Source organism: Protopterus annectens, chromosome 1.part1 (assembly GCF_019279795.1).
Source record: "Protopterus annectens isolate FY-2018-M chromosome 1.part1, PAN1.0, whole genome shotgun sequence".
NCBI lineage: Eukaryota > Metazoa > Chordata > Ceratodontiformes > Protopteridae > Protopterus > Protopterus annectens.
Genome location: NC_056726.1, coordinates 1,316,211,990 through 1,316,236,451, shown reverse-complemented (window position 1 = coordinate 1,316,236,451; position 24,462 = coordinate 1,316,211,990).

Below are 24,462 nucleotides of genomic sequence, written 5' to 3'. Positions count from 1 at the left end.
TTTATTATATTTACTTTCAAAAAGCTATCATTTACTATTACTAACTAGTTCATGATGTTTCCTGAAAGTTTCTAATATATCTTTTAAATCTGTTGTACTTCTAATGTTACTTACAATGCTATAAGTAATTTCTTTGATATGATTGATAGTATTTAGTGTTTTTGATCTGATAGCTATTCTATGTAACTTCTTTGGATTAACAGACTATGATTGTAGTTTACGTTTTTCTAAGTTTATTGAAATTTTATGATTTAATATTCCTATATACTTTTCGTTTAAGTCTCTATAATTCAGAATTTGAGATTAAATCATTAGCTTTTAAGTTTAATTTTAGGGTATTCATTTCTGCCTGTAGATTAATTAATTCTTTATCCCACTCCTTTCTTTTATTGAGATACCAACTTTTAATTCTTCCATATAGGCATGCTTTTAGTGTGTCTCACAAAATAACATCAGAAGTTTTGCCATTATTATTAAAGTCCAGGAACAAGTTTAATTCTTTTAAGAACCGATCCATAAAACTGTTAATCTTTACAATGTCATTAGGTTTAATATTGAAGTTAAAAATAATGGCATTATGATCAGACATAGGACATGAAATTATTGAAACTTCATCAACTTTAGAATATAATCTATCAGAAGTAAAAACTTTATCAATAGTTGTTTGGGTGCCAAATCTGTATGAGTATTGTGCGTAATTTAGGGAGTTTGGCAATCTTATTTGATAAATATTTTTTAGGTTTGTAGAATTAATAAAGTAATTTAGTTGTTTGGCAGCAGCTTATAATCTAGGGTTCCTATCTTTAGTAGTATCTTTTGCAGAATGAATGTAATTACAATCACCAGTGAATAAAATCTCACCCTTTGAGTATGAAGTGATAATAGCTAAATATTTTCTTGCAACCTTATATCCAATTACATGCATCCAATAAACATTAACAAAAGTATAATGTTTCTTGTTAATCTCTAATACTGAACATTTAATTTTTATCAGAATATGTGTTAATTATTTTAGGCACTGTCAATGTTTTCTTCCACAATATGAAAATGCCTCTCTGCTTTGAATTATAATGTGAGTTTATGAGTATTGAGTAATCTTTGAAAAGATAACCTATCTTCATCAGATGAGTTTCTTGCAAAAATGCAATATGAACTTTATTGATTTTTAAATATTTAACTAAACTGCCTCTCTTCATAGCATTATTGAGCCCATTAATATTTAATGAAATGCATTTATAAACAGACATTCCTGAGACTATATTTGAATACAGCAAACTCTGTTATGGACACAAAGATCAACCTAACTACTAGCAATGTTAAAATATAAATATTTACATCTCTTAACACAGAATAAGTTATTCCTGGTTTGATGAAAACATCATTCAAACCACCTTCAATCATCCCTAAATTGCTAATCAATCACTATTTAGTGCCACTACCTCAAGAATTAATCTGATTAACAAAATTAATTAAACAGCTGCTCTCCTAGAAACCATTCTCTATTCTAACCATTATTCAATATAACTGAATCCAAATAAAAAAATACAAATAATAATATAAAATAAAAGTAAATATATAATAATATTTATATTACTAAATGCAAATTACTTCTTAGATACTATTTATAAGTTGGAATATCAATTCAATTATATAAATTAAGGAGCAAACTTTATAAGTGGTTTAAAAAGTAATCTTACGTTGTACCAAAGTATTACCTTTCTTTTAAGTTTGAATTCTCTTAAGCACTTAGAAATTATCAAGAAAAATTGAAGGCAATCAGCTTTAAAAAATTAAGCCTATGTTTCATCAGGTTTTATACTGTTATTTAGACAAATTTTTTAAGGATAATTTAATCAATTTTTTAAAGTCATAGTACAGTTTAAGTTAAGAATACTATAAATGGAGTTATGTAGGCAATATAATTGGAGGGGTTAATGCTTATCTCCCTAGCAGTATCCATGGTCAAAGATTCTTGATGGACAAAAGCAGCAAAATTAACCTTTATTACAATAACCTCAGCTTATTAAATTACTTTTCTAGTTATCATAGCAATTCCTTATTTCAACTAAATTAAGATTTTCTGAAAGTATACCATCCTTAAGAAATCAAGTCACCATCATCTATTACATCTTAAGGATAGACAATTTATTCATTTAGTTTATAAGCTTAAACTAGAATCCTATTCTTAAGATAAAATTGTGTGAGTTATGGTTTGAATAACAAATATTTGTATCACTCCAATAAAACTTTACAAAATAAACTAAGTCAAAATCTAATAATAATTCCTGATAATTTCTTCACTTGAATATATTCTTATTCATTGGGAACTTCAGTATAGCCCATAATCATGAAGCCACTTTTAACTAAAACATGTTATGTTTGCAGAATTCAGTAGTGACATTAACTATTTTAAGTATAGACATTAACTATTTTAAGTATAAAAGAATAATACAATACAAAATATTAAAAACCATAAAGTTCCATATGTCACAACATTGATCAACAATACCTAAGTCCAGATTCTGGGGTATAGGCAGATCCACCAATTTGGCATGAGCCGTTTTTGAATAAACCATTTTGAACATTATTTGAACTTAATTAATGGTAGTAAATGCAACAAATACAGAAATTAAATACTCCAGTTTCCTAGATTGCTCCTTGGAGCTCATCCTGTAACTAATTAGTCTGTAACAAAAGAAAGAGAACAATAATAGAATAGAATATAATGATATTACTTATTTTATATAATTTTTCATTTTAGTATTCAAAAGTTTTATTTTAACTTTGGTATGTATTTTATAAAACAGTTAATAAACAATTAAACAACAATCTATTTAGTCCTGTTTTAGGTTCCAAATGATCCCAATTTACCTAAATGAAACTTATATTTATATAATAATTAGTTCCTAGCTGCATATCTATCCTAGCAGTATATATATATATATATATATATATATATATATATATATATATATATATATATATATTTAGGGTTTCTCTACTATGCAAAGAAAGCTGAGAACATATCTGTCATTCTTCTAAAGCAACTTGGCCAAAGTCACAAACATGATGCTATACCCCTAATATTGTTCCCATTACATCAGAGAATCTATAAAGTACCAGGCTTTAATTAAATGTATATTTCTGAAGGACATGAAAACTTAAATCAAATTTCTGACAACATTCTCAAACCCCCAGACGTATATGATTTGTGATTAAGTTTGCCATAAAATGACAACCCCCCCCCCCCAAAATAAAACATAAACAAGAGTCCAAAATCTGGTCATTCTTTAGAATCTAGCCAGTAAAAGCAAAGAATGGGGCAGGTATTATAATCACTATAGTTGAATATATTAATATTTAGTTAAATTATCCAGCTTATATTAAAGCCCTTGATAATGTATTTCTACAAACATAAATTGCTGAAACACTTTCATTCAAATGTTTGCATTACTGGCAATGACATTCACAGCATGAACAATGAAAATTTATATATAAATAAATATGAGTATATAGATACATAAATATATAAGCAAATAAAAATATTTAATAGAATTATGCATATGCATATGCATATCCGACTATGACCATTTCTTTATCCCAACCTGCAATGCCAAAACACCCATGTCTGCCAAGAATCACTTGAAAATAGTCCTTCACAACTAGTCTTAAAATGCAGACAATCGTCTCTGAAGTGTGATTTTATATGAATGAGTATGAGAAGACCTACCACACAGTGTGGTTACTGAACTCTCTACTTGGAGTAGGACTAATAATGGGCAAAACAATTCCCCTAAATATGCCAGTTTTATTATCCACCCATTTAACTGGAATCGGATCTCTTTCTATATATAGTGCCAAAGGCTGTAATTCTGCAAAATGTCTAGTTTAAAGTTTTTAATATAAAAAAAGATAATGGGTAATATACAAATTTGAACATTTTATATAAATATATATATATATATATATATATATATATATATATGTGTGTGTGTGTGTGTGTGTGTGTGTTCCCAAATGAAAGATTCCAATAAGTGGGGATAAATACACACTTACTAATGTATTAAATAAGGAAACTACTTAATGAAGTTTGAAGAAGAAAACTCTCCAAATAAGAAAATCTTGACTAAGCATGTTTTATTGTTTATAAGGAAACAAGCTCATAAACTCATAAATGCAGCAGTGATATATAAGCCATTGCCACACTTCAAACATAAGTATGCCTATAAGACATCAAGTAACATATGCTGTTCCACTAAGCAGTACAATCAAATGTTGCATTTCAATATTTATATTGATGCTAAAGACAAATACAGTTGGTCAAGCAATTACACCTCAGTGCATCTCTATATACATATTCCAACCATAAGTATCTAATATACACTGCAACCAAGCAAACCATCTCTTAAAAGATTTGAAATGACAGATATACCAGTAAAAATCACAGTCCCACATCAGAAATGTATTTGGGCGCTTTATTCTATGCCTATCTTAGTCCTATTTACTTTAGGAACTGAATCTGGTCACACTGTTGTAACATTCCAATGAACATGAATTTGGTGAATTCAAAGGTCATGCTGATCTTCTCACTGCATCTCCTAGCTTTCAAATGTACTGCTCACAGCTGAAGATCAAGTAAGATGCTTGTGGCACTAAAAACTTATGAATGTATGTTCCCTTAGCAGAATGAAGCCAGTATTCAGAATGATGGCATAGCTAAAAAGTGAAAAAGAAAAAAAGAAAGTTACTTTTCTTTGAACCTTTTACTGTTCTTGTCTTTAGTAGCCAAAACACTTTTAGTTCTTGTCTTTTCAGGCTAGGCAAAGGCCAATCCATTTTTTCAGATTTATCTAATAATTTATTTTCTGTACATAGTCTAAAACTTCTTCAAGAGTGTTAAAAATTGTTTGACCTTCAGGAAGAAAGATTTTGATTCTAGCAAGAAAGATAGTTTGAGTCTTGATGCTGCATTTCTTCACGTTTTGGTTAGAGGTATGCAGGTATGCGGGCTTTCCTTTTGGAAATGACAGAAGCAGTATAGTCATTATCAAATTTTATGCTTTTCCCATTTATTTTAATTGGACTACCTGACCAGGCAGTTCTCAAGACCAGGTCTTTATCTTGTTTAGACAGAAATTTGACAATTATAGATCTTGTAGCAGATGTGTTACTTGATGAAGAAACATTTGACAAAATCTGTGGGCTGTCTCTATACATACCGAAAATGATTCAGGTAAATTTAATGTTTTAGGTAGCCAATCATTTATAAACTGAACCATGTTGTTACCTTCCATTATTTCTGGTATTCCATATATTCTGATATTATTTCTTCTGTATCTACTCTCTAAATCTTCCATTTTTTCCAGAAGTAGAGTGTTTTGTTTTAATAGCAATTCGATCTGGCTTTCATTTTCAGTCTGTCTTCCATCAATGTCATTAACTGATTCTTCAATGGCTGAATTTGATCTGACCGTTTTGTAATAATTTCATTAAGTAGATCCAGTTGCTTCTTACTATCTTCATGTTGTCCATTTTATTCTCCAAATTATCCATTTTAATATAAAGGTCTTGTATACTTGTTATAATTGTTTGTAATTCTTTCTTCATTGCACTGTCCTGGAGAGAAGCTTTTGAGTGACTCATAGCTGTCTCTATCTGATGAACTTCTGACTGGAATAAAATCAAAATAATCCTAGATACTTACTATTTCTCCTTTAAAAAATATTACTAGACTATAATTAAAGTAAAAAGATATAAATATATTCATAATTACTGATACTAAAACAAAACAATCCTGTCATAAAAAGTATAAACAGGCAGAGCAAATGTTTTGTGCTGTTATCTGCTTGGCATCTTAGCCACACACCCCCAAAGAATATTTTTCATACTTATTAGTCCATTCTACCAGAGTGACCATCCTTCACTGGTTCTGGCTTCTTCTTTGATCTTTAAAGGGTCATACTAGACCAGGGGTTTCCAACCTTTTGGATCTTCTGGGCCGCATTGCCATCAAAAATTTGTCAACGACCGCATATAGAATTTAATACACCAAGCATTGCCACTTCTGCTGTAAGCACAGTGTCATAAACATTATAAACATAACATTTTTAATGTGAACACTGAGCCTGTTTTTTTCAATATCAGTGCCTCTGTATCTGTTTTGATAGAGGTAGTACTGATGCAAAGAGTATTTTTAAGATGCTTGACTGAAATCTTTGTTCTGATTTTACTTTTTGTATACTTCATATGGGGAAAAAATTGATTGCAAATGTACATACTCCCCAACAGTGATATCATGTACAGGGCATGTTCGTAAAGTGAAGATATTTTTCTTTAGGCAGGTACAACTTATAAAAGTCCAATAAAGACACTTGGAGAAATTTTTCTTTAAGCTGTATATCTGATTGCAATGCTATACATTCCATTTGCAAGTTCACAGGCAACATGTTGATGTCAACTGAGAATGGAGTAGCAAATATACTGTAATGTGGTTGGTGTTTTCTGAAATCCTGAAATCTATTCTCAAAGTCCTGTGATAAAATAGTAGTATTTTAAAGAAGTATAAAACTTCTAGAAATCTTACTCATTTCAGTCAACATGTATTTATAGATACTTTAAATGCCCACAACTGGTCCCCAACTAAGATACTTCCTCTGGACTAAGCAGTAGAACTTCGATAACATCTTTCTTAGTACTCTCTACAGACCCGCCCCCTAGGCGTACAAAAAGAATTAAGCATAACCATGCCCGTTGGCTAACAAAACATGCTACATAGATTCTCATTATTAGGGATGGCAGGAATAGCATGAAAATATACAACCCTGCAAAATGAAATAAAATACAAACAACTCTGTAACACTGCTAAAAGGCTAGTTATTACTGACAAAAGAAACTACTCCACTCAACTAGACTCCCAAAACAACAATCCCCAAAATTATGGAAATCTATTTCCTCACTCCTCAACCCTGGAAACCAACAAAATCCTACACCATCTACTGAGAAAGACCCACTTGAAATTGTCCAAGCTTTCAACACCCACTTCATTGAAGCCATTCAAAAACTTTTTTAACAATTTCTCTCTTCAAACAAACATTACCTGTAATGGTTCAGAAAGAAACACAAATATCTCCTCCCTTAAGTCAAACATATACTGCCACCCCAGAAATAACACGTCAGACAGTAGCCCACCTTCTTGTACTTTTACTATACAACCTGTGCCAACCTCTCTAGTGCATAAACTGCTAACTAAACTAAAGCCTAGACTTCCAGCAGAATACTTAAAACATGCTGCAGATGCTGTAGCATACCCTGTCAGCATTCTCATCAACTTGATCCTTATCCGAATCATACATTCCATAACTCTGGAAAAAATCCATTATATCTCTATTACATAAAGGTGGTGATGCTAGTGATCTGTCTAATTACCAACCCATGTTTATACTCTCTCCTCTATCTAAAATCCTAGAAAAGTTTATACATACTCAACTGTTAAAATATCTTACCAGCAATAACTTACTTGCCCTCACTCAACATGGCTTCCCCCCTGCACACATAGGTTCATAGGTTCATAGGTTGGTACTAGGCTATCGGCCCTAGGGCCTATGCAAGCCTAGCCATAACAATTCCCTGGATATTTCTTCCCACAATATTTACTTCTCCAGGCCCCTGTCTAGCAGGGCGATTGACATGATCCCCGGGGTGAATTTCCTATCTCCCATCCAATCATCAAGGTTCCTTTTGAAGAGGGCCAATGAGGCGCTCTGCTTGATATGTATGGGCAGTCTATTCTAGAGTATGGGGAGTCTCTGGGTCAGGAACCTATCCCTCCAGCATGTTTTGTTCATTGTGATGACAAGGTTTAGATCCATGGGGCGTGTGGCTCTGAGGGATTGGGATTTCTTTAAGTGGAGCATGTCCAACAGCTCAGGGTTTGACATGGCCTTGTATGTTAAGCAGAGATCGCCTCTGAGTAGACGATATACCACAGAGTATAGCTGGAGTTTTTTTAGATGGTCAGTATATGGCATCTGCTTTAGGCCTGTGATCCTTTTAGTGAGGTATTTCTGTGGCCTTTCGAGCTGTTGCAGATGTCTTGTGAGGTACATACCAAATAGGGCATTATACTCTATAATGGGTCTAATGAGGGATGAGTACAGTGGGACAATGACCTCCTTTTTTCTGGATGAAAAGCCCTTAGTGATGAGGTGTGCCACATAGAAGGATTTCCTGACTGTTGTGGCAATGTGGTTATTGAAAGTGAGACCACTGTCCACCTGTGTCCCTAAGTCTCTCATCACACTTTTGATGTTTAGTGTCCTGCCACCTATGTGGTAATTCATAGGTACATGTTTTTTTCCAAAGGGGATAACTATGCATTTATTGGCATTAAGCTTGAGCCCATGGCTCTGGGACCAGGCAACTGTTTCTGTAAGGCCCTTTTGTAGAATATCCACATCATTTGGGGATTCAATAATGGCTCCCAGTTTGCAGTCATCTGCAAACTTTGTTAGCCAGAGTCCCTTAGTTTTGGCCTGTACTTCGGAGAAGTAGATGCCAAACAAGAGTGGTCCCAGGACTGAACCCTGAGGTACTCCACTTGTCACTTGTCTAGAGCTGGATTTGGAGGCAGCTACTTTTATTGTCTGGGTTCTGTCAGTAAGCCAGTTAGCAACCTATCGAGTGACGTAGGGATTTATGCCCAGCTTAGTAAGTTTATCTATGATTCCAGAGTGGGGGATGGTGTCAAAGGCCTTGGCAAGGTCGAGATAGGCTGTGTGGACTGCCTCACCCTCGTCCACAGCTCTGGATACTGATTCAAAGAAGTCAATCAGATTCAGGAGACAAGATTTCATAAGTTCCATGATAATGCGTTCCATGCCCTTGCAAATCAAGCTTGTCAGACTGATGGGATGGTAGTTCCCGGGATCCAAGGTGGATCCTCCCTTGTGGAGTGGGATAACTGTAGCTGTGCACCACTCAGTGGGCACGAAGCCTGAGGTGAGGCTATGATTAAACATGACACTTAGGTGAGGTGCCAGTTCATTTTGTAGTTCATGTAGTACACAGCCTGGGATGTCATCTGGTTCCATGGATGCTGTATTCTTAGCTTTGGCGAGTGCAGTTTCTACCTGTGTGGCCGTGATTATTGGAATTTGGCAATCTTTTGGTATTGAGCTGGGCCCTTTAGGGGGTGAGAGTGGGGTGAAGTTGGCACTAAATCGATCTGCCATGATATTGGCAACATACTTGGGATCAGTATATTTAATGCCATTCTGTTGTAACTCAGAGCAGATCTGAGCATTGCCATTTAGATTCTTGACATAACTATAGAATGCCTTGTGGTTGTCTTTGGAATCTTTGGCAATTTTATTTTCATAACTAGCTTTTGAGGATTTTATGAGGGATCTCAGCTTCTTACTGAGGCTGGTGAGGGAGTTTTTTGCATCCTGGGATTTTCCTCTTTTTTGCAACAGGTTCTTCCTTCTGTTTTATAGTTTGTTTATAGCAGGGGACCACCAGATTGGCTTCCTTTTTTAGGTTCATAGGTTCATAGGTTCATACTAGGCTATCTGCCCGAGGGCATTTACAAGCCTAGCCCATCGTTTTGTGGCTTACGCCACCCCTTTAGTATGGGGAACTATACCCATTATTTTGCTGTGCCTCTGTCGAGCAGTGACACTGAGGTAATCCCTGGGGTATATCTGCGATCTCCCATCCATTGGTCAAGATTTCTCTTGAACAAGGCCAGCGAGGTGCTCTGCCTCACATGTACTGGGATTTTGTTCCACAGCATAGGGAGTCTTTGGGTGATGAATCTATCCCTCCAGCACGTCCTATTAATAGCCGTGTCAAGGTTTAAGTCTCCCGCCCTTGTGGCTCTGATGGATCTAGATTTTTGAGGTGAAGCATATTCATCAAATCTGGGTTTGACATGGCCTTGTATGTTAGGCAAAGGTCACCTCTGAGCAGCGTAAGCGACTGAATAGAGCTGGAGTTCTTTCAGTCGGGCAGCATAGGACAGATTTTTGAGACCCTTTATCCTTTTGGTGAGAAACTTTGTGGCCTCTCCAGCTGCTGCAAGTGTCGGGTCAGATACATTCGAATGGGGCATTGTACTCAATCATTGGTCTGATGAGTGATGAGTAAAGGGAGACTATGACCTCCCTTGATCTAGATGAGAATCCCTTCATGATAAGGTGGGCAATGTAGAAGGTCTTCCTAACTACTTTAGCTACATGGGTGTCGAATGACAGACTACTATCAACCTGGGTCCCCAGGTCCCTGATAACTTCTTCTGTGCTCAGTGGATTGCCACCTATTTGGTAGCTAGGGGTAACCTTGTTTTTCCTGAAGGGTATGACTATGCATTTTTGGCATTTAACTTTAGGCCGTGGCTCTGGCACCAGTTATCCGCTTCTGTGAGACCCTTCTGAAGGATATCTGTGTCAGATGTGTTTTCTACTATGGCCCAGTTTGCAGTCATCTGCAAACTTTGTCAGCCATAACCCTCCTGTGTTTGCTTGTACTTCGGAAAAGTAGATGCCAAACAAGAGTGGGCCCAGGACTGAGCCCTGTGGGACACCACTTGTGACAGGCTTTGAGTCTGACATGGCGCCAGCAACTCTGACCCTGTGGGTTCTGTCACTCAGCCAGTTTGCAACCCATCTTGTGATGTATAGGTTGACATTTAAGCTGATGAGTTTTTCAATGATACCCGAGTGGGGTATTGTATCAAGGCCTTAGCCAGATCGAGGTAGGCTGTATGGACTGCCTTTCCTCATCAATGGCTTTGGTGACTGTTTCGAAAAAGTCAACCAAGTTTAAAAGGCATGATCTGCCTTTGACAAAGCCAAACTGGGTTGGATCCAAAGTCTGCAATTTCCCTATGTCTTTATTTATGAGGTCCATTATGATCCTCTCCATGGCTTTGCAGATAAGGCTTGTCAAGCTAATGGGCCGGTAATTTCCAGGGTCGGTGGAGGCACCGCTTTGTGAAGTGGAACCACAGATGCAGTGGGCCACTCCCTGGGTACGTAACCAGAGGTAAGACTATGATTAAAGAGCTGTCCTAGCTGTGGGTTTAATTCCTCATTGAGTTCATGGAGCACACAGCCGGGGACACCATCAGGTCCCATGGATGTTGTGTTTTTGCTTTGGAGAGAGCAGTTCTCACTTGGGCTGGAGATGTTTGGGGGCTGCAATCGTTTGGTATAGATATCTCCTTTTGGGGAGGGGAGAAGTTTGCACTGAACCTGTCAGCCAGTATGTTGGCAATGTCTGTAGGATCAGTAATCTTCACATCATTTTGAACTAGCTCTGAGCATATCTGGGAGTTTCCTCCCAGGTTTCTAACATAGCTAAAGAAGGCCTTATGATTGTCTTTTGAGTCTTTAGCTATTTTTCTCTCGAAATTTGCTTTGGATGATTTTATGAGAGCTCTTAGTTTTTTACTTATAGTGATCAAGGGTGTCTTACCTTTTAAGGATTTTGCTCTATCTTGTAGTAGCTTCCTCCTTTTGTTGTAGAGTTTGTTTATGGCTGGGGTCCACCAGACTGGACGCTTGCCTTTGGTACAAAGAGTCTTTGTTTTGCTTGGGATTGCCTTATCCATGCAGTCCTGCAGCTGCTGGTAGAAGGCATTTGTAAGTGATTCAGCGGCTTGAGTACTGTTTTCCGCTGGCTCGGGGGCCTTAAAGGAGACCACACTAGTCTTTAGAAGTGTGAAGTCGGCTTTTGAGAAGTTCTTTACTTTTTGGAGAAGAGCATCTTGGTTCTATTTGGGATGGCACGATTCATGCATGAGTGGATGTGCTCATGCAGTGCCTTAGTGTAGGATTCTGCAGTTGAACTTCCAGATCCCATCTGCGTGGGTGTTGTGAAGTTTGTCACTTCTGACTTCAGTAGCTTGAAGTTGGCTTTGGAGAAGTTTTGTTAAAGAGGTTTCTTTACTGGGGGGTGGGGGTGGGATGTGGATGTCAAGGGTGATTTGCTTTTGGTCAGACCTGACCAATGTGGGGGTGACCACTGGTGTGGAGCATCTATCTCCCATGTTGGTAATGACCAGGTCTAGGATACTGGAGCCCCTGGTGGGACAATGGATTAGTTGATCCAGGGCATTGGAATTTATGAATTCCAAGAACCGTTGGGAAAAGGAGTTGGTACCTGAGTAGTTTTCCCAATTAATGGCAGGGTAGTTGAAATCACCCAGTATTAGGGTGTTTGGTTATATCTTAATATTTTCCAGTATGTCTAGAAAGGTGTAGTGAGAATCTTGGGGCATGGTTGGGGATCTGTAGCAAGCTATAATTTGGATTGCAGTCTTACCTAGTGTTAGTTGCACCTGGAGAATTTCAGATGCATTGTGTTGGACAACTAGCCTGGAGGTGTGAATATCCTTGGTGAATATGGACATTCTTCCACCTTTAGTGTTTCGGTCCTGGTTTTGTGGCCGAAAAGTGTGGTAAGAATTGTAGCCTGGTATTGCAGGAGTGCTCTCTGGAGCCTTGAACCAGGTCTCAGTTACTGCACAGATATCGAGGTTCTCCATTTTTAGGAGTGCCTCGAGAGAGTGCATTTTGAGGTTTAGACTTCTAGCATTGAGTAGCATTACCTTCAGATTTTGCCTGCTTCTGTCTGTTACGGTGGTGGTTTTATCCTTTGAACCTTGCCTAAAATAGGCACTATAGGGGTGGCAAGAGCTTTAGCCAGTAACCTGAATCCCAGGGGTGACAGGTGCAGACCATCTCTGGCAAAGCATCGTGGTTTGTCAATCATGTCTTCCCAGGCAGACAAATACGGGATCCCCTTTGAATGACACCAGAAGCTTAGCCAATTGTTGAAGTCAATCATTTTGTCGTTATACTGTGGTATCATTCTTGGCGAAGGCAGGATGCTACTCAGGGCTAGGGTCATACCTGCCTGGGTCACATGATCCAAGATCTCTTCCATATCTCTTTTCATGTAGTCCAGGGAGGTACGTCTCAAGTCATTCACTCTAGCATGGACAATGACAGAGTCATATTTGTACTTGTTGTGGAATGACTTGAGTGCATGCGTTATGTGGTGGATCCTGGCACCCGACAGGCAGCTGACTGTAATTTTCTCCGTGTTCAGTCTGGTGAGTGGGACATCAGTGTCCCTGACTATAGAGTCTCCTATGACTAAAGTGTTGGGTACATTGTCTTGCCTTAGGGGCTGTTGTTGGGTGGCACACTGGTGTTGTGAGCTATGTGTCACTTTGGTTGTGACTGGTGTTTGCGTTTCGGCTTCGGAGGTCCTTGTTGCTTGGGCAGGTTAATGTTAAGGGCCTCTGCATATGTGGGTTTAGTGTTGCTATGTGTGGGTGTTGATGGTGTGGGTTTTGAAGGGCTATGAGTTGCTTGAGGTGTGATGCAGGTGTTAACCTTCTCCTCTTGACTACTGTCTAGCACAATCTTGGCCGGAGAGAGCTTTGCTTCCAGTTTGGCTATGTAAGTGCATCTCTCACAGGTTGTAGTGTTGGATGGTAGGAGGAGAGGATTGTCTGTGTACATGAGGCAGTTGCCGCATTGCCCCAGTATGCCCAGATTCATCAGGTGGACAGGAGAAATCACCGGAAGCTTACCCTTGGACATGCCTGTTTAGGTGCTTTTATGTAAAGTTTAAGAGCTGTTTTCCCTTACCTTTGCAAGGTATTTTGCAATTATAGGCTGTTTAGTGCCCATGATTAATTTCTCCTTATTGACAAGGAGAGCTGAGTGCTTGTATCTGTTTCAGGCTTCCTAGTGCTTTCCAGCAGGTTCTAGAGCAAGTGCTAGTCACAGGGGTTCAGATTTTAGTGCTACTACTGAGAAACCAGCTAGTTTTAAGGGAAAATTTGAAGAGCAGACTTTCTGGCACCTGGAATAGTTTAACTGTAGCCTCGCAGTGCTGCATGATGTGAAAAATGTGCAAACACACGCGTTTTTAAGCCAGAAAGTTGAAAGGGATAGAAATCAGCCCAAAAGGCTAATAAAATTACAATTTCAGAGCTGGAAACCACTCCTCTAGCGTTAGATAGGCAGTACAATGCTCACCAGTCCCACTGGTAGGCAGTATGACTTCCCTCTACCAATGCAAGGTCTGGATAGCTCTGAGCACAGAAAATAAAGTCCTGAGACAAGCAAAGCTTGGGATATGTACTGGCTAGAAAAGGTGGGAAACGAGCAAACAAGATAGTATTTTTTTGTTGAAACAGGCTAAACAATGCAATAATACAGTAAATAAACACAGAAAAGGCTAACACACTTGAGTGTGTATTCCTAGACAGTAAATGCAATTAAAACTCTAGAAAATTAGCAATTTAAAACTTTTTTAAATGAAGCAAGGCAAGTGCACAACTGAAAAACGATTTAAGAGGAAGTAACACAGCAGAATAAGTAGCTAGTCTACATATACAGAGAAGTCTATATATACAGAAAAGCAGCTAAAACATACAAACACTTCAGATTCAGTGCAACCTAGAGCACTTGAGTTGTAGCAATATTAAGGCAATTACAGTTATAATAAATGCTCTGAAATATACTCTATATTTCCAAAATGTTTGAGAAGCACAGTCAGGACACAAGGAGATTCAGGCAAAAAAAATATTTTTTTTTTGAAAGGAAAAGGAGAAACAGAAGGCCTTATCAAATGTTCTCTCTGTATTAGGTAGAATGAGCTAATGACACTAGACTGGGAAGAGTGTCCCAGATCAGATTTACAGTAGGGGTGGGCCACTGCAAAGCCACCAGGTTTAACAGCAAGACACCAACTGGGAGGGAGGGTGGGGAAAAATAGCCTACAGACAGTAAGCACTAGAGAAAGCCACAAAATGAAAGTTTTTAAACAGATAAAGATTTGTAAAGATACAGAATGCTTTTAACTGCAAACAAATAAAATAAAAGTGCTATATATAAATTGCTAGAAACAATAATCTGTATAAATAATAAAAAACAGGATGCTTATATATCTCAGCTAACAGTTGTAGTCAACACTTCTTATCCACTCTGCTCAGTGTGTATAGACAGAAACCCTATCAAAGTTAGGGCTTAAATACCAGAACAACAACTTTTTTTTTGTTGAAACAGGCTAAACAATGCAACAATACAGTAAATAAACACAGAAAAGTCTAACACACTTGAGTGTGTAGTCCTAGACAGCAAATGCAATTAAAACTCTAGAAAATTAGCAATTTAAAACTTTTTTAAATGAAGCAAGGCAAGTGCACAACTGAAAAACGATTTAAGAGGAAGTAACACAGCAGAATAAGTAGCTAGTCTACATATACAGAGAAGTCGATATATACAGAAAAGCAGCTAAAACATACAAACACTTCAGATGCAGTGCAAACTAGAGCACTTGAGTTGTAGCAATATTAAGGCAATTACAGTTATAATAAATGCTCTGAAATATACTCTATATTTCCAAAATGTTTGAGCAGCACAGTCAGGACACAAGGAGATTCAGGCAAAAAAATTTTTTTTTTTTGAAAGGGAAAAGGAGAAACAAAAGGCCTTATCAAATGTTCTCTCTGTATTAGGTAGAATGAGCTAATGACACTAGACTGGGAGGAGTATCCAGGATCAGATTTACAGTAGGGGTGGGCCACTGCAAAGCCACCAAGTATAACAGCAAGACACCAACTGGGAGGGAGGGTGCAGAAAAATAGCCTACAGACAGTAAGCACTAGAGAAAGCCACAAAATGAAAGTTTTTAAACAGATAAAGATTTATAAAGATACAGAATGCTTTCAACTGCAAACAAATAAAATAAAAGTGCTATATATAAATCGCTAGAAACAATAATCTGTATAAATAATAAAAAAAGGATACTTATATATCTCAGCTAACAGTTGTAGTCAACACTTCTTATCCACTCTGCTCAGTGTGTATAGACAGAAACCCTATCAAAGTTAGGGCTTAAATACCAGAGTAACAACTTTTTTTTTTTTTTTACAAAAACACAAAAGAACCAGCCCCCACTAGCCAGCAGCACTACCACTGCTTTACTTTCATTCACCAATACTGTTAACAAAGCCTTAGATGCTGGTCTACTAACTGTTGTTATCTTACTGGATCTATCTATCTAAGGCTTTTGATACAGTATCACATCCTAAACTACTATTACAACTTAGGCCCTTAAATTGTTCCCCACATTCACTGGCTTGGATTTCCAACTATCTTTCTGACAGGAAACAATCTGTCAAATGCCAGAACAACCCATCTGAATATCTCTTAAACAAAACAGAAGCTCCCCAGGGGTCCATTCTTGGGCCACTACTATTTAACATATTCATCAATAACCTCCATAAAGCTTCCCATCTTAGCACTCTCATTCAGTATGCAGATGATTCTACAATAATCACTTCTGCCAACAGCCTGCCGGATCTTCAACATCTAACACAAAAATCCTTTACTTCTATTGAATCCTGGCTAAATGATGCTCAACTTCTACTCAGCCCCAAAAAATCAAAACTCTTAATATTTTCATCCAAACCTCTAAATCAGGACTTCAAAATTTTCTCACAAAACAATACCAAAACTGAAAAAGTCAAATCATCAAAACTTCTGGGCATCACAATTGACGACAAACTCTTCTTTGAAAATCACATTCATAATACAATCAAGAAAACCCATTTTAAACTTGGTAAGCTCTACAGGCATACACCTTTTATGGACATCCCCACCAAGTTAAAATTGGCCAACATTCTTTTCCTCCCTATCCTGCTTTATGGAAGCCCCATTTTCACCAACCCACACACAACTCTCAAGAACAAATTACAGTCATGCTACTATAAAATAGCAAAGTTTGCCTGCAACATGCCAACTCGGGCCCATCATTGCCATGCCTTAAAAAGTGTGAACTGGCTCGACTTCTTCCACTATTTACACTACTCCCAAATGACACTCACCCACAGACTACTATATAACCCTAACTATTGCCCCTCTCTTTAGACCATCCTACACACATACACCCCAACACAAAATCTTAGGTCTTCAAGCAAACAGCTCCTAAGCATACCAAAGCCCAACAAACCCGCAGGACAAAGCCTCTATTCCTTTACTATTGCCAAAGGTTGGAATGCACTGCCCTCTTCCATTACTCAAATAGACTCCTAAAAACATTCAAAACTGCACTAAAATCCCATTACCTCAATAATCAAATTTGTTCCTGCAACTACTGGCCTAAACTACCATAAATAGGTTACTGTCACTAGTCACTACCAAATAATGTCCCTTAGTTTTTCCCCCATGTATGTTGTCTCTATGTTTTAGACTTGCTTTTAGATCTAGATTTTTTCTTCTACAGGCACCTTTAAAGATTTATGTATTTACTAAGTAGCCATAAGGGAAAAAAAGAAATCATAACCAAGAGATGAATGTTGTTAATTCATTCCTTTAAATGCTTATCCTAGCTATATTGTGATAATCTTTAAACTCTGTAAATGCTTTCTGAATTTCCTTTCTCCCATCCAATCTTTCTCCCATTACTGCAATAATGTACACAATGTCTCCATAGCAAGTTTCCAAAGTATTCAGAAACTCTTGAAATTGGCAGTGATTTAATCCTTTTGATCTTATAAAATTAATTGTTTTAATGGCAAAGTTCATAATATTGTCCATTTTTAAAGTCAGTGCACATACATTTTCCTGGTGTATGATACAGTGATACTTCATGAATCACAAATTACCAGTCTTTTTGCATCATCTTCTATTAGTTTTGTTAGTCGTTCCTTCTTTCCGACCATAACTGGAGCACCGTCAGTGACTATACCAGACATGTTGTCAATGGCATATCTCTCAACTGTCCAGATTTTCGCAGAATGTCCAGATTTTTGCCTCATATTTTTGGTCTATTTCTTATAAAATTTGTGTTTTTCTGGCAAGTCATTAGGATGATCTGAGGATTGAAGTCACTAAATAATGATATATACATTTGAGTTTCAGACTTCAAATCCTTCAGAAAATGTATGTTAACACAAACCTTCTCACTCTAGCAACTTTTAAAGTTTATAAAGGCAACATTTAAAATTTGCCCCTATTTTTGGCCTTTTGCCCCCCCCCCTTTGTTGTATCTTTCAGTGGAACCAGAGAGGCCAGTTCTTCAGTAATATTAAATTTGATGTCAGCACCCCAAATAAATATGACAAGTTGAGCCTTATCTGTAGCATCAGTGCTTTCATCCAAAAGTATGGAGTAAAACCTGAAAGTAGCACACTAAGATTCAAAACTTTTTTCAGTGGATTTAGCCATATAGGATCATAGGAGATTACTAGGCTATTGACATGGAGGTCATTTTAAGCTTAGCCATTTCATCCCAATGTAATACCATAGAAATGCTAATCAATACCCAAGACTGCATTTAATGATGACTACCCATGTCCATGAGGATTGTGGGCTGTATCCCTGGTAAGAATTTATGGTGCCCTATCTACTCATCCAGGTTCCCCTTGAACAGTGTCATAGAGGTGCTCTGTTTCACATGAATTGGTAGCCTGTTCCAAAGATATGACAGTCACTGGGAGATACATCTGTCACTCCAGCATATCCTATTTAAGTCACAGGCCATATTTAGGTCCTTGGAATGGGTAGCCCTAGTCTCGTTTGATTTATGGATGTGCAGCAAGTTCATTAGATTTGGGTCTTGGATTGTGTCGTAGGCCAGGCATAAGTCTCCCATCAATACCCTATACTAAATGGAGAATAATGACAGGGACTTTAGTTAGACTGTGTAAGGCACATGCTGGAGCCCCTTGATCTTCTTTGTCAGAAACCGCTTAGATCTCCTTAATTGCTGCAGTTGCTTAATATGATACACGCCAAATGGGGTGTTATACACAATTATGGGCCAGATAAGTGCCAAATATAGGGGGATTATAATTTCTTTTACTCTCAAGGCAATACCTTTACTAATCAAGTGTGCTACATAGAAAGGTTTCCTTACTACAGTAGACACATTGTGATCAAAGTTAAGGTCGCAGTCAACTTGTGATCCCAGGTCCCTTACCACTTCATGGGTACTTAGGGTATTGTTGTTGATTTGATAATGTGAGGGGACATTGTTTGTGCTGAAGGGAATGATGATACATTTCTTTGCATTCAGTCTGAGACCCTGACTATTACATCAGTCGTTGGTCTGAATGAGACCCTCTTGAAGTATATTGACATAATTTGGGGATTCAATGATTGCACCTTTTTTGCAGTCGTCTGCAAACCTGTGTACCTCAACCTCTTAGTTTTGACCAAAACTTCCGAGAAGTGTATACCAAACACTAGGGGGCCCAGCACTGACCCCTGCAGCACCCTACTGGTAACACATGTGCTGGTTGATGTGGAGTCACTCACTTTGATAGTGTGTGTCCAGTTTGCGAGCCAGTTGGCAGCCCATCTTACAATGAAGGAGTTTACATTCAGTTTGTTAAGTTTATTGGTAATGCCTTAAAGTGTAATTTTGTTGAAAGCCTTTGCCAGGTCAAGGTATGCTGTGTGCACAGATTTCTCTTGTCAATGCCTTTGGTCACATTTCAAAGAAATCCACCAGATTTAACAGACAGGCTCTGGCCTTCATGAAGCTGAATTGCTTAGGATCAAGGGTTTGTAGGTCACGTATATCTTTATTTATGAGTTCCATAATGATACATTCCATGGCTTTAATGATGAGGCTGGTCAGGGTTATGGGTCTGTAATTTCCTTGGTCTGTTGCTAGGCCACCATTGTGGAGGGGAATAACGGTTGCTGTTCTCCATTCTGAAGGAACAAAGTTTGTGGTTAGGCTATGATTGAAAAAGGTAATTAGTGGTGATGCTAGTTCATGTTTTAGCCTGTTTAAAGGACAGCCTGGGATGTCGTCTGGTCCCATTGAGGCTATGTTTTTTGCCTTGGACACGGCTTTGAGGACCTGCCCTTCAGATATGGGGGGGGGGGAGTTTGGGGAAGGTTTTTGTAAGTTAGGAGGGGATAAGGGAGTGAAATTTTTACCAAACCTATCCACTAGCAGGTTTGCTATCTCTGTGGGGTCCGTGTGTGGCCGTCCGTTCGTTCATATTGTTGGCCACTAGCTCTGCACATGCTTGAGTCCTACCCTTTAGGTTACAATATGTAGCTATAAAAGGCCTTATGGTTATTATTGGCTGTACTTGCTACGTTTCTCTCAAAGGAGCCCTTGGAGAAGTTGACAAGCTGTCTTATTTGCCTGTTGAGACTGAGGAGGATGTCTTTCCATTGTTGGGGCCTTGCCTTTGTTTTCTTAGCCGGAAACTTTTTGCATTATTGTACAGTTTGTTGATGCTGGATGTTCACCATGGCAGCTAGTTTTACTTGAGGCTCTGGCTTTGACTCTTTCTGGTACAGCTGAGTTTATACACTTATGCAAGTGATCGCACAGTGCTTTAGTGTAAGCTTTGGCATAGTTACCACTTCCAGCTTGGGGTGGGGCTTGGAATGCATTTATACCTTTACCTAGAAAGGTATAGTTTGCCTTGGTGAAGTTTTGTAGTCTGATTTCACTCTTTATGAGTTCTGTTGTTACTGCCAGCTCAAAGGTGACTAATTTGTAGTTAGTTTTAACTAATGTGGGTCCAACAGTTGTGGCAGTGCATTAGTTTGACATGTTGGTGAGGACCAGATCCAGAATATTTGTTCCCCTTGTTTGGGTATGGACAATTTGTTCTAGGGCATTTGAATTATGGAACTTTTGCACTAGCGACTTAGGGCTAGAGTAGGTTTCCCATTTGATGGTTTGATAATTGAAATCCCCTATAACCAGTGTGTTTGGTAAAATTTGGATTGGCTCCAGTTTGGTCAAGTAGGCCTTGTGAGTGTCATGACCCATGGAGGGAGCTCTATAACTCACTATGACTTGAATGGGGGTCTTACACACTGTAAGAAACAAACTGATTGCACTAACATATCACAAAAAAACATTTATTGTCATGCAAAGCTATCAGGTAACAAGTACCTAAAAGCTTTGCATAACAATAAATTTTTTTTGTGATATATAAGTGCGAGCGGTTTGTTTCTTACTTGTTTTTTTTTACTTATCACACTTTTGCTCTGGCTTTGGTTTTGGTTTTCGGTGGTCTTACCCACTGTAACCTGGACCTGGAGTAACACCATGGAGTTGTTCAGTCTAGATGGGAGGTGAATTTATCTCTAATAAAGATTGAAACTCCACCTCCTTTGGTTTTCACATGTTCATTTTGCGGTCTAAAGGTATGGAAGGTATTGTAGCCTTGCAAGGTTCCTAGTGATTGCCAAGTATGATAAACTTATTTTACAAAAATCTGATTTTTTTCAAGACAAATTATGTCTGCTACGCTTTCAAGACATTCTTTAATAAATTCATTGTCAGCGGATGGCTTTGATATTCAGCAATTAAATTTGCTACAATATAACTTGCTTTGACTAATGAATCAGTTTGAGCAATCGATTTTCAAAATAGCTGTTTTTTAAATCTAATATTTTTTGTCTACAGCACATTCCATGCAATTCGTTAAATTCTGAGTGTATTTGAACATAATGCCTTTTCAAATTATAGTTTTTGAAAATGGATACTACTTCTCTGCATATCAAAGTTAGCGCTTTATTATTAGCTTCAACAAAAAATAGTCGTCAGTCCATTTCTCTTGAAACACTTTCTTTTTGTCCACTCTTTTTCTTTTTGTTTCATCAGTTTTATTTTGAGGTGATGCAGAAGCCATGCTGAAACAAATGAGTAATTTTACATATTTTATTCCTAGTCACATTTATTATTTTTATTTTAAAATGATAACTAACAATTTAAATTACAAAAGTAAGGAAATAAAAATAAAAAAAAAATGCCAGTAAGTTGTTAAAAGCAGAACATGTAATTCCATAGTCATTTTATATGTAGAGTCTACAGCTGTATTTTTACACCATCTAGTGGTTAGTCCTTCCACACGCAGTCTGTGAGTTGTGTTCTCCTACCTTGAGGTTACTGCACACCATAACTCACAACCTAAAATGCAAGGAATCTGGACAAAGCTAAAAATAATGGTGGAACACAGGCCTAAAACAGGGGCAGTTTTTAAATATTGCTGTTATAAACTTAGAAAGTTGTTACAATAGCAGATTGTGTACTGTATAAGCATGTATTTCCTGAAGGGTACAAAGTCTGAAACTCAAATGTTTGTCATTAGTTCAGGACTTCAGTCTTCAATAACGGGCAAGAAAACACACATTTTATGAGCAAAAGACAAAAACTATGAGGCAAAAATCTAGATATTCTGCAAAAATCTGGACAGTTGACTGGTATACTGCTCACCACAGTAGATGCCCAAAGCAGTTGGTCTATAAAACTCTTTCCCGCTATACGGCAGTATTTAATGTACGGCAGTATTTAATGTCTGTGCTGCTACCCACAGCTCCATTCTTGGGTGAGTTTCAGATGGAAATACTCAGCATAGACAGTGGTGATAGGTGCTCATTGCGGAAATAAAGGTAAAACTTGGCTAAGCTTGTAAGGGCCCTAGAGTCATTAGCCTAGTAACCTGCTATGATCCTATGTTTTTCAGAGGTGAGAAGAACCCCAGAGATAGACTGTGAGAACATGCTTACTCCAAGGAGACATTGGCTGGAGTCCACAAATAAGGATCAAACTTTGTACCTTCTGCATGGGAGGTGAAGACCTTAACCATTATATTAACTGTTTCAAAACACATACAGACAAAAAAAAAAACTCAGCCAGGCTTTGTAAATTACAGGAGCTGATTAGACCATGTCTAGGATCTGATGCATCTAAGGGCAGAATACTAAATTAACTTTCATTACACTTTATGGAAAACAATAATAATGAAACTAAAGATGACAGCTTTTTCCACTTCACTTAACTGATTGACTAGTATGAAAAGATAGGATGGGGTAAAGAGACCTAAGGATCAATCAGGCTGAAAAACAGAATAGAGCAAAATAGAACAAAGGAAATACGGGGTTAGTTTTTGCTGGTGGGGTCCTGCTCAAGCTTAAATAACACTGCCGGAACCACAGTCATTAACTGCATACAACCCTGTACTTATAGTATACGGCTTAGTTTTGTTGAGAAACTAAAATGTACTTCCTTTCCATGAGCAGAGACTGCAGACTACGGGGTGCTCTTTCCTCATCAAAAATTCAGTGCACGTGTGCATCTGCAAATAGTCAGGTTTATAGATGCAGCTACAGGGTATATCAGTTTGGTCATTGTTAAAGCAATGTGCTTAGATGGTGTCCTTATACTTCCTTACTTGCAACAGGATTCAATATAGCCTACAGTCCTTTTATACTCCGTTTTGAAAGGATTTGTTCCAGGGAACTGAAGTGCAAACCTTTTAATATCAAAGTAATGGACTCAAACAGCAGAAAATACAATTAATCACTCAATTAATTATTATACTATGAAATCAAATGAAATCTACTGTACAAAGTATGGATGCAACCAACACATTAATCCCACTGCTACACAATCATGGAGAAAGGACAACAGGATACAATTCATAATATGTTTCATTGTGCACTACTCAACGGCAATGCAGAGGACTAGGACATTAAAAACACATTCTTGAGGCACTAAGGTCCAGTAACTTCAGCCACAATGAAACTACGTGCTCTTACTTGAAAAGATATTTATTCCTTATATGAATTATTTCAAAATAATGTATTAAAGAATAACTACTTCCTGTCCAGATGACAAGGCTCATTTGAAAAGGTTGCTAATTATATTATGAAACAACTTAACAAATGCTTTACTTGGCGGGGGTATACTGTAAGGGCCTTACACAATAGATCCGTAACCTACATTTCTCCAGTTGGACACGTCAACCTTGACAGTACAATCAGTGCTAAAAGTTCAAGAATCATACATTCTAATCTAAACATAAATGCCTGTAGCAGGTACCACAGCAATATTGGTGGTGATTCTCATTTATAGCTCATTTGTACTGTTACATTACTTAAAACGTAATTCTAAAAGATTTTATATATATCTGTTTAAGAATAACATAAAAGGCAAGCTGTCCTTGGCAATGCCATTTGTGTTATAACAGTGACGTGTGCAAGTGAGATTTTCTTTCACTGCACTGTTAACAGAAAAGAAAAGCAGGCGAAAGTAATCCCTTATTACAAGAAGCTTCAGTTTCTCTCTCTCTCTCTGATATCTCGGTAGTATTTCAGAAATGGGTTTCAATGTTCTGATTCTCTCACATTATACACCAAGCATTGCCACTTCTGCTGTAAGCCCAGTGTCATAAACATTATAAACATAACATTTTTAATGTGAACACTGAGCCTGTTTTTTCAATATCAGTGCATCTATATCTGTTTTGATGGAGGTGATAGTGATGCAAAGAGTATTTTTATGATGCTCGACTGAAATTTTGTTTCTGATTTTACCTTTTGTATACTTCAGATGCGAAAACATTTGTTGCAAATGTATGTACTGCCCAAAAGGAATGTCATGAACAGGGCATGT